Below are 11,410 nucleotides of genomic sequence, written 5' to 3' on the forward strand. Positions count from 1 at the left end.
GAGTGTCAGGCTGTCGCTGGTGTCACCCTGCGCAGGGGTGTCAGGCTGTCGCTGGTGTCACCCTGCAAGCGGCTGTTCCCAGTTCATCCCACAGCTGCAGGCAGTGACGGAACTGGCCGCGCGGCGGGGAAGCAGCTGAGCGGGGGGGGGGGGAGGGAAGGGGGGGGTCGGGTCCCTGCCCAGCTCCAGCCGCACCAGGCCGGGGTCGGGGCCCAACGGGAGCCCAGGCGGGGTCGCGGGGGCCGGACCGGGCCGAGTCTCACCATCCCGCCAAGCGGCTCCGGCTCCTCCCGAGTCTCGGCAGCGGCAGCTTCCGAGCCTGTCTCCGTTACAGCGAAGAGGGGACAGGGCCCTGTTTTCGTCACTTCCGCTTCCGGGTGTTCCGTCCCTACGTCGCAGGTCTAGGCTTCCGCTTCCGGGAAGTAACCGGAAACCCCATCCCACAGAGAGCGGGACTAGAGCGGCTGCGCAACAACAGCACCATAGAGCGGAGGCGGTTACGGGCTAGAGCGATTCGTGCAGCCGGCATAAAACCATAGACGAGTTAGACTGAGACTAGAGCGGCGATACCGCAGCGGGGCTAGAGCGACTCCTGCGGGCAGAGTTACCATAGAGAGGAGACTCGTTCGCTAGAGCGACAGCTGCGGGTGGCAAATACCATCGCTCAGAGGCGCCGGGTGAGTCTGGCGCTGGAACGAGTCCTGGCCCCGCACAGACCAACAGCCGGGCCGGGGCCGGGCCGAGTCTCACCGCACAGACCAACAGCCGGGCCGGGGCCGGGCCGGGCCGAGTCTCACCGCACAGACCAACAGCCGGGCCGGGGCCGGAGCGTTCGCGGGTGAAGTCCCACTTCGCCAGGCGCGCATGCGCCCACGCAAGCTCCGGCTCCAACACCCGGTTCCTCTATCAGCGGCCACAGGCCTCGGTGTTGCTTTTTACAGATCATAGAGTGGTCGAGGGGCTACGCCAGAGCGCCTCCTATGGGCGATCCGCACCATAGAGATGAGGGGCTGGAGGGACGAGAACTGCCTAGAGCGCCACACTTCTACCATAGAGGCAGGGAAGTCAGGCTAGAAGGAATCTCACGAACAGCAAACACCATAGAGCGAACGAGCTAGAGCGGCCGCTCCCCATAAACCTCAAGTGGTGGCGGACAGCGGGAATGGAACGGCGCCTGCCATAGAGCCCAGCCCACGCGGGGACAGAGCGCCGCGCGCTGCTCGCGCGTCCCCTGCAGGAGCGACTGCCCGCCGGGCCATGGGGGGGGCAGGGAACGGGCCTCGTCCTAGCCCCGCCCCCTTCCCGCCTCTGCCCCTCCCTCCCCGCCCCCACCCCGCTGCCTCCCCCGTGCAGCTCCCACGCCCCAAACCCGCCAGGAGGCTGGTGGCACCTTAAAGACAAGCCGATGTATTTGGGCATCCGCTTTCGTGGGTATCTGAAGAAGTGGGTTTTACCCACGAAAGCGGATGCCCAAATACATCGGTTGGGCTTTAAGGTGCCACCGGACCCCTCGTTTTTGTGGATACAGACTAACGCGGCTAACCCCTGATACTTCAAACCCCAAAGGCCCCCCTGCCCCCATTACAGCTGATGCACCAGCCTGGGGCAGTAGAGCTGAGGCGCCAATCAGATTAATAAGGGCCAGGGGAGTTTGCAGCGCAGAGCGATGGGCTCAGGCTCTCTGCAGACTCAGGGCAGTGGTGCTGTTAGTCACACTTGTGGCAGCTCCTCCATCTCCAAGAGATGGACTCAGGTAGCATTGGTTACCCTCAGCATTGGTTGTTTTTGGAAGGTTATCGCTACAGCCATGAGGTTTAGCCACTTACTCTTTAACTGTAAGCTGAGGGTCAGGAGAATCTGAATACACCTGTGGGCCCCACACAAATGCCTCCTGGGGCCTGCATGTTTGTCGCACACCTGTTGTCATTTTCAGCTGGGGAGGTGTGGTCAGTTGTCTTGCAGGTCCATGTTGCTAAAGCTTTGGATTGAGTTGGTTTTGGGGTGGCTGTCTTGATTTAGGCGGCACTGGAAACGGAGTGTCCCTGATTTGTGCCTTAATTGTAGCAGGAGCCATCCAGGCTTGATTTAAATACTTCAAGGGATGAAGAATCCAGCCCATCCTTAAGTGAGTTGTTCCAATGATTAATTATCATCACCATTAAAAACTTGTGCCTTACTTCCAGTATGAATGTGTCCCGCTCCAGCATCTAGGTGCTGAATTAAAGAGCCCTCTGCTATGAGAAACTGCCTCCCGATGTAGGCCCAACATGTCAGTAACAGCAGTGTGCAGGACGTCAGATTAGATGATCACAGTAGTCCCTTCTGACCTTAAATAGGGTTACCATACGTCCAGTTTTTCCCGGACATGTCCGGCTTTTCGGCAATCAAACCCCCGTTCGGGGGGAATTGCCAAAAAGCCGAACATGTCCGGGAAAAATACCGGCCGGGCACTTCCTCTCCCGCGGCTGCTCTGCTCCTCCCCGACTCAGACTTCGGCTCTGTTTAAGAGCCAAGCTGCCCGAGCCAGCGCTACCGGCTTTGGGCAGCCTCCGGACCCCGAGCCGCCGGCCAGGCACTTCCCTTCCGGGGCTCCGGCTGCTCTGCTCCGGCGGCGCAGGGTCTGGAGGCAAGGGGGCTGCCTGAAGCCGGAGTGCTCGGGCAGCTTGGCTCTTAAACAGAGCCGAAGTCTGAGTCAGGGGAGGAGCAGAGCAGCTGAAGCCCGGGAAGGGAAGTGCCCGGCCAGGGGCGCAGGGTCCGGAGGCAAGGGGGCTGCCCGAAGCCCGAGCGCTACCGGCTTCACGGTTTGCTGGGCAGCCTCCAGACCCTGCGTCCCCAGCTGGGCGCTTCCCCTCCCGGGCTCCAGCTGTGCTGGGGAAGTGCCGGCCGGGGGCGCAGGGTCTGGAGGCTGCCCGGCAAACTGTGAAGCCGGTAGCGCTTGGGCAGCCCTTTTCGCGTGGCTGGGAGGGAGGAGGGGGAGTTAGGGCGGGGACTTTGGGGAAGGGGCGGAGTTGGGGCGGGGCTGGGGGTGGGAAAGGGGTGGGGCCAGGGCCCATGGAGTGTCTTTTTTTTTTTTTTTTTTTTTTTTTTTTTTTTTTTTAAATATGGTAACCCTACCTTAAAGGCTGAGTCTATGTCACCTCTTAACCTTCTCTTCTATAAGCTAAATAATTTGTGCTTTTTCAGTGTCTCTCTGTGAGGCAGGTTTTCCAGACCATGCGTTGATCTTGTGAATTTTCTGAACCCTTTCCAATTTATCAACATCCTTTTTGAAGTCTGGACACCCGAACTAGACACAGTATTCAGTAATGATCTCACTGATGCTGTAACTCCCCTTCCCAGCTCCTACTTGATACTTCCCTGTTTATATATCCATGATCATGTTTGCCCTGTTGGCCACCGCATCAACTGGAAGATCCTGTTTGGTTCAGTGTACAGTAGGGTGGGCTGGATAAACCCAGAAAAACCTGCTGTGATGATCTAGTCTGACCTCCTGTATAACACGGGCCATAGGACTTCTCTTGAGTTAATTCCTGTTTGAACTGGAATAGATCTTTTAGCAAAACATCCAATCTTGATTTAGAAATCGCTGTCACAGCCCTGCTAAATTGTTCCCTGGTAAAAACTTGCATCTTATTTCCAATCTGAATTTGTCTAATTTCAGTTTCCAGACACTGCATCATGTTACATCTCTGGGCTGGTCTACACTGTGGGGGGGGGGGGATCGATCCAAGATACGCAACTTCAGCTACATGCATAGCGTAGCTGAAGTCCAAGTATCTTGGATCGAATTACCTGGGGTCCACACGGTGCGGGATCGACGGCCGCGGCTCCCCCATCGACTGCGCTACTGCCGCTCACTCTGGTGGAGTTCCGGAGTCGACGGTGAGCGCATTCGGGGATCGATATATCGCGTCTTAACGAGATGTGATATATCGATCCCGGATCAATCAATTGCTACCCGCCAATACAGCTGGTAGTGAAGACGTACCATACGTCTGCTAGATTGAAGAGCCTTCTACAGGCGAGTCTCATCTTATGTGGGGGTTCTGTTCCGCAGTTAGCGCGTAAAGCGAAAACCGCATATAGTCAAAATTACATTGAGTTGACTGGCGGGTGGAATCGCCCGCACTACAGGTACAGTATTCAAATTGTTATATTTCTCTTTTTTTCTTTTTGTTTTTGCCGACCGCGTAAAGCTGAAATCGCGCATGTTAAATGCGCGTAAGATTCAACAGACCTGTACTATCAAATCTCTGTTCCCTATGTAGGTACTTATAGATCAGGGGTGGGCAAACTTTTTGGCCAGAGGGCCACATCTGGGTGGGAAATTGCATGCAGGGCTGGGGCAGGGGGTTGGGGTGCGGGGTATGGGAGGGGGTGTGGTGAGCAGGAAGGAGCTCAGGGCAGGGGGTTGGGGTGCAGGAGGGGTGCGAGGTGCAGCAGGGAGCTCAAGGCAGAGAGTTGCGGTGCAGGAGGGATGCGGCAGGGGGCTCAGGGCAGGGAGTTGGGGTGCAGCAGGGGGCTCAGGGCAGGGAGTTGGGGTGCAGGGTGCGGCAGGCAGTTGGGGTGCAGGAAGGTGCTCAGGGCAAAGAGTTCGGGTGCAGGAGGGATGCGAGGTGCAGCAAGGGGCTCAGGGCAGGGAGTTGGGGTGCAGGAGGGGTGTGGGGTGCGGCAGGGATTTGGGGTGCTGGAGGGGTGTGGCAGGGGGCTCAGGGCAGGGGGTTGGGGTGCGGGATGGGGCTCAGGGCAAGGTGTTGGAGTGCAGGAGGAGTGTGGGGTGCAACAGGGGGCTCAGGGTTGGGGTGTGGCAGGGAGTTGGGTGCGGGAAGGGGCTCAGGGCAAGGAGTTGGGGTGCAGGAGGGGTGTGGGGTGCGACGGGGCTCAGGGTTGGGGTGTGGCAGGGAGTTGGGTGCGGGAAGGGGCTCAGGGCAAGGAGTTGGGGTGCAGGAGGAGTGTGGGGTGCGACGGGGCTCAGGGTTGGGGTGTGGCAGGGAGTTGGGTGCGGGAAGGGGCTCAGGGCAAGGAGTTGGGGTGCAGGAGGGGTGTGGGGTGCAGGAAGGTGCTCAGGGCAGGGAGTTGGGTTGCAGGAGGGGTGTGGGGTGCGACGGGGCTCAGGGTTAGGGTGCGGCAGGGAGTTGGGGTGCAGGAAGGGGCTCGGGGCAGGGAGTTGGGGTGCAGGAGGGGTGTGGGGTGCGACAGGAGGCTCAGGGCAGGGGGTTGGGGTGCCGGAAAGGTGCGGGATGCAGTGGGAGCTCAGGGTTGGTGTGCAGCAGGGAGTTGGGTGCGGGAAGGGGCTCAGGGCAAGGAGTTGGGGTGCAGGAGGGGTGCGAGGTGCAGGAAGGTGCTCAGGGCAGGGAGTTGGGTTGCAGGGTGTGGCAGGGAGTTGGGGTGCGGGATGTGGCGGGGGCTCAGGGTTGGGGTGCGGCAGGGAGTTGGGGTGCAGGAAGGGGCTCGGGGCAGGGAGTTGGGGTACAGGAGGGATGTGGGGTGCGACAGGGGGCTCAGGGCAGGGGGTTGGGGTGCCGGAAAGGTGCGGGATGCAGCGGGAGCTCAGGGTTGGTGTGCAGCAGGGAGTTGGGTTGTGGGAAGGGGCTCAGGGCAGGGAGTTGGGGGGCAGGGTGCAGGAGGGGTTCGGCTAAAGCATTTTCCAGAAAGGTCTCCAGCCTGGATCTGGAGACATCAAGAGATGCAGAATCCACCCCTTCCTTTGGGAGTTTGTTCCAGTGAGTAAGGCACACATTTATACCTGTGAGGGTGATTATTTCTCATTGGAATTCAACTGGCTTCCGCTTCCAGCCAGTGGTTCTTGTTCTGCCTGTCTCTGCTAGAGTAAAGAGTCCTTTAGTACCTGGTATTTTGTCCCCTGAAGGTCCTGCTGCACCATAATCCTGTCATCTCTCAATCTGATTTTGGATAAGTGGAACAGACTGAGTTCATTAAGGCTCTCCCTCAAAGGCCTCAAATAATTTTTGTGGTTTTATTCTGCATCCTCCCCAATTTTTCAACATCCTTTTAAAATCTGGACACCAGCCCTGGATGCAGTATCCAGTATACAGGTAACCCCGCCCATCCTTTTCCTTACACGCTACTCCCGTTTATACATCCAAGACTGCCTCAGACCCTTTTGTCCCAGCCTTGTGCTGGCAGTTCATGTTGAGGGCTGAGGGTATGTCCCCCTCTCACTTCCCGGTGCCACACAAAGCACAATTAACCAAAAGACAGCCCTGAGTTCTGCAGGCTTGAAAAAGAGATTCAATATTTGTTCGGAAAATGAGGACATCCTGAGCGACATGAAGGAGAGTTAAAAACACATCCCAGGCTTCCTCACAGCGGATCAGTTTGTGCTGCAAGCCAGCGGGACTCAAATGCTGTTTTAAGAAGAAGCGGGGAGTGATGGGGTCAGGCCCAGGGGCAGTGGTGTGTGTGATTATAATAGCCGCATGGGGGTGGGTGATGGTAATTAATCAAAATAATTGTTCATGCTAATAATAAGTCTGTGGCGGGAATATCAAGGATTGGGATCTACGTAACACCCCACGATTGGCACATGATGATGAAATACTGCATATTCCAACAGTAATTCCAGAAGATGTTAAACTCTTAGACATTTTAAAATCAGCATGTCTAGAGAACTTGCAACCAAGAGTTTTAAAAGAGCTATCCAAGGAGTTAGTTGGGCCATTAATATTGATTTTTCAACTAATAATGTGCCAATATTTATAAAGGGTAAATGCCATGACCAAGTTACACCTCTACCCTGATATAACGTGACCCGATATAACACTAATTCGGATATAACGCGATAAAGCAGCTCTCCGGGGGGGGCGGGGCTGCGCACTCCGGCGGATCAAAGCAAGTTCAATATAACACGGTTTCACCTATAACGCAGTAAGATTTTTTTGGCTCCCGAAGACAGCTTTCTATCGGGGTAGAGGTGTAGTTATAGGCCTGTCAGCCTGACGATGCAAGGCAAAATAATGGAGCAGCTGATAAAGGCCTCTATTATGAATAAAGAATTAAAGGAGGTAACATAATTAATGGCAATCAACATGGGTTTATGGAAAACAAATCCTGTCAAACTAATTTATTGCTTTCTTTCATGAGATTACAAGTTTGATATAAGTCACTGTTGATTTAATATACTTAAACCTCTGTAAGGTATTTGACTAGGTATTGCAGGACATTTTGATTAAGAAACTAGAACAATACAAAATCAACATGGCACACATGAAATGGATTAAAAGTTTGCTTACTGATAGGCCTCAAAATATAATTGTATAGGGGGAAGGTCTGTTTCCAGTGGCCCCTGCAGGGATCAGTTCCTGGCCCTGCACTATAACATTTTTATCAATGACCTCGAAGAGAACATAAAAGCACCAGTGCAGCTGACGAGGACAGGTCACCTGATGCAGAGCTATCTGGATTGCTTGATCAGCTGAGCACAAGCAAACAATATGCATTTTAATATGGCCAAATATAAAGTCAGACATCTGGGAACAAATAATATAGGCTGTGGTTACAGGATAGGGGACTCTATCCTGAGAAGCAATGACCCTGAAAAGATTTGGGTGTCATGATGGACAATCATTCAGACATGAACTCCCAGTGCAATGCTGTGACTAAAAGGGTTAATGTGATCCCTGAATGTATAAATGGGAATATCGAGTCGGAGTAGACTAGTTATATTACCTTTGTATTTGGTACTGATGCAACTACTGCTCGAATCTTGTGTCCAGTCCTGGTGCCAACAATTCAGAAAGGATGTTGATAAATTAGCAAAGGTTCAGAGAAGAGCCACAAGAATGATAAAAGGATTAGAAAACACACCGTATAGTACGGACTCCAGGAACTAAATCTAGTGAGCTTAACAAAGAGGGTGACTTGAACACAGTCTATAAGTACCTACGTGGGGAATAGAAATTTAATAACAGAGAGCTCTTCAGTTTAGCAGAGAAGAGGCAATGACATGAAACTGCAGTTAGGCCTTGTCTATACTGCAGAGTTTTTTTGTTTTTTGCCAAAAGGCAGCTTTTGGTGATGAAACAATACTGCAAGGCCACTTTCGGTGACAAAACTCTTCAGTTTTGGTGACAAAATAAAACCACCTAAACGAGAGTCATAGGGCCTTTTAACAAAAGTATTGTCACCAAAGTGCCAGTGTAGACACCACGCTTGATTTTTATCACCTGGCCTCCAGAAAGTGTCCCACAATGCCCATCCTGACCGCTCTGATCAGCAGTTCCAATTCCACTACCCTGCATCCAGGTAAGCAACTGTCCGCCCCTCCTCCTTTAAAGGCCTGGGAAATTTTGAAATTCCACTTCCTGTTTGCTTGGTGTGGAAAGCTCACATCACATCATATCTTCCCAGCTGACCATGGCGGTTCCATGCGGCAAACGCTCTCCCGTTTGGACCAATGTGGATCTGCTGAGCAGGGCCAGCTCCAGGGTTTTGGCTGCCCCAAGTAGCCAAACAAAAAAAAAAAAAGCCGCAATTGCAATCTGCGGCGGCAATTCAGCAGGAGGTTCTTCGCTCCGAGCAGGAGTGAGGAACCATCCGCCGAATTGCCGCCGAACAGCTGGATGTGCCGCCCCTCTTGAAGTGGCCACCCCAAGCACCTGCTTGGTAAGCTAGTGCCTGGAGCTGGCCCTGCTGCTGAGTATTTGGGGAGAGGAGGCTGTGCAGTCACAGCTGCACTCCAGCCATAGGACTTTTGATACCTACAGGCAGATTTCTCAAAGCTTGGTGCGTCCAGTCAGGAGCTGTTCTCCACTCCAAAGATATCTAGCCAGTCTTGGCCGTCACACTGCAGCGAGCAAGAAGCAGGAGCAGAGACCCCCTGATAAGTGGTTTTGCTTTGTGAAGGGCTGAGGTGGGTTGAGGGCATAGAAATGGCTATGTTTCTATGTGCTAGACATTTCCCTGTGCAGCTAAGCAGTACCATGGAGATACTTGGCAATCCTCTGTTGAAGGTTTCTTGGCAGAGCTGCTTTGTTCCTTCCCCCATTAAAGGAAACTTTCCCATGCCGTTCTGCAATCACTTGTGCAGGGACAAAGGGGCACCCAGGTGAGCAGCATAGGGATCGGGGCGGAAGCCACAAGCGTGTAGTAGATGCACCCCCGCTTCCCTGCTTACCCTCAGGAGTGAGATAGCTGGTATGAGCCCCCCCCCATGGAAAAGGTTGGAAAATTTAGAATATTGTCCCTAGTCAATTGTACCACAACCGTTTCATACTGATTTTCTCCCCACATACAATGCCCCCTGCCCCAGGGTACACTCACCACGTTTGGGCTGTTGGCTGGCATTTGGTCAGTGAGAAAGTGATTGGTATGTTACTAGAGGTGTATTTTACTGTACTGTTTCAATGCTGTGCGCATATTTAATCATGCTTCTGTGTATTGTTCCTTGTGCTTCTGCAGATGTGGCCTTCAGAGGCATCCCCTACACACTGGCAGAGCACCTCCACCAGATAAGAAAGCATCCAAGATGGAGCAAGGAAGATATGTTCCAGGAGATGCTGCAATAATCAGATGCAGAAAAGAGGGAACGCAGGCAGTGAAGGGAAATGGAAAGGCTGGACAGAAAAGAAAATGAGGCTTTCATTAGGGATGCAATGGAGAGGATGATTAAAGTTATGGAGAAGCAAACTGAGATGCTTCGGTCCCTCATAATACTCCAGACTGAGCAGATGGGTGCCTGCCCTTCCCTTCAGCACATTCAGAACTCTTTCCTATGCCCTCCCCAAACTCCACCCGCAAATTCCTTTCCACAGTCTGGGACTTCTCGTTTTCCTGTTCACTCCATCCCCACGGACACCTTTTCAAATGATAGCTGGACTCAGGGCCGGCTTTAGGAAGTGTGGGGCCCGATTCGAACAGTTTCGACGGGGCCCCGACAGGGATGACTTGACAAAAAAAACAAAAACAAAAACACATAAAAAAACCACGTGGGGCTTGTACTCACCCGGCCGTGTTTCTAGTCTTTAGCGGCGGGTCCTTCACTCACTCCGGGTCTTCGGCGGCACTGAAGGACCCGCCGCCAAAGACCTGGAGCGCCTCCAGGTGAGTAAAAATTAAAAAGGTGCCTCTAGCCAGGGAAGGGATTCTCTGCCACTTGCCCCCCAATCTGGGCAGCCCTGCCACTGGACGCGGGGCCCTCTTAGGCGCGGGGCCCGATTCGGGGGAATTGGTGGAATTGGCCTAAAGCCGGCCCTGGCTGGACTAACACACAACTCTGAAAGTCAGCCCTCCCCGGTACCTCTTCCCCCTCCCCAAAGCGTGTGTGTGTGCTGGTGTAGTTTTTTGTGCAATAAAAGCAAAATTTTTTGAATGATAAGCACTTTTTATTTGTTTCCTGGAAATTGTGACAGGAGATGGCAGCAACAAGTAAACAAGCAGTTTAATCATTTGCTTACATTGAGTCCTAGGCCACAAAAATCACAAGTACTTCCTTGCAAAACTTGAAGGTGGAGAGCTGAACTGAGGGGTAGCTCCCCACAATGCATTGCTTTGTTGATGCTACTGCCCCCAGTGTGGATGCACTCTGCTGTCAGAGGAAGACAACACGAAACAACAATTTTCTTTTAGCGCTTTTTGATCATTGACAAAACTTTCGGTGAAAAAAAACTCTGCCAGCGTAACCATGGCCTTAGATTGGCTAGAAGTGAGGTGTGAACTTTTAACAGGGAGGGTAATTAACAACTGGGTCAGTTTCCCAAGGGTCCTGACTGATTCTACTCCACTGACAGCTTTTAAATCAAGACTGGATATTTTTCTTAAAGAGCTGATCTAGTTCAACTAGGCATTAATTCAAGGCAGTCCTATGGCCTGTGATACAGGAGGTCAGAGGAAATAATTGCAGGGTCTGTTCTGGCATGGCACTCTGTGACCATCTCAAATATCTTCTGGCCCCCACACGTGCCCTTCTGCCCCCCTCCCCCAACTCCACCCCCCATGTGCCCCTCTGCCCCCTCCCCCAGCTCCACCCCCCACACGTGCCCCTCTGCCGCCCTCCCCCCTGGCCCAACTCCACCCTCCACACGTGCCCTTCTGCCCCCCTCCCCCAGCTCCACCTCCCACCGGATGCTCTGCCCCCTCCCCCAGCTCCACCCCCCACATGTACCCTTCTGCCCCCCTCCCCCAGCTCCACCCCTCACGTGCCCCTCTGCCACCCTCCCCCCTGGCCCAGCCCTACCCCCCACACGTATCCCTCTGCCCCCTCCCCCGCCTGCCCCCTGGCCCAGCTCCACCCCCCACGTGCTCCCCTGCCCCTCCGAGGGCACAGGGTGTCTATGTAACCAGGGTTACATGTACACGTCACGGGGGGGTGTTCAGGTTGCGCGGGCAGGAGCCGGGACTCATTCTCCCGTCCCCTCTGTGAGGCGGTCCGGCGGAGGGATCACTCTGCGCC

The 11,410-nt window shown here is 54.0% G+C and overlaps 1 long non-coding RNA gene across 1 annotated transcript; it reads left to right on the plus strand.

The window, feature by feature from the left end:
* Nucleotides 1-387: 387 nt before the first annotated feature.
* LOC128837389 (uncharacterized) lies at nucleotides 388-10,330 on the plus strand. The gene is made up of 2 exons (XR_008444934.1): nucleotides 388-677; nucleotides 9,421-10,330. It is a non-coding gene; the product is annotated as an uncharacterized LOC128837389 (long non-coding RNA).
* The last annotated feature ends 1,080 nt before the right edge of the window (nucleotides 10,331-11,410 follow it).

Source organism: Malaclemys terrapin, chromosome 4, assembly GCF_027887155.1.
Source record: "Malaclemys terrapin pileata isolate rMalTer1 chromosome 4, rMalTer1.hap1, whole genome shotgun sequence".
Lineage (NCBI taxonomy): Eukaryota > Metazoa > Chordata > Testudines > Emydidae > Malaclemys > Malaclemys terrapin.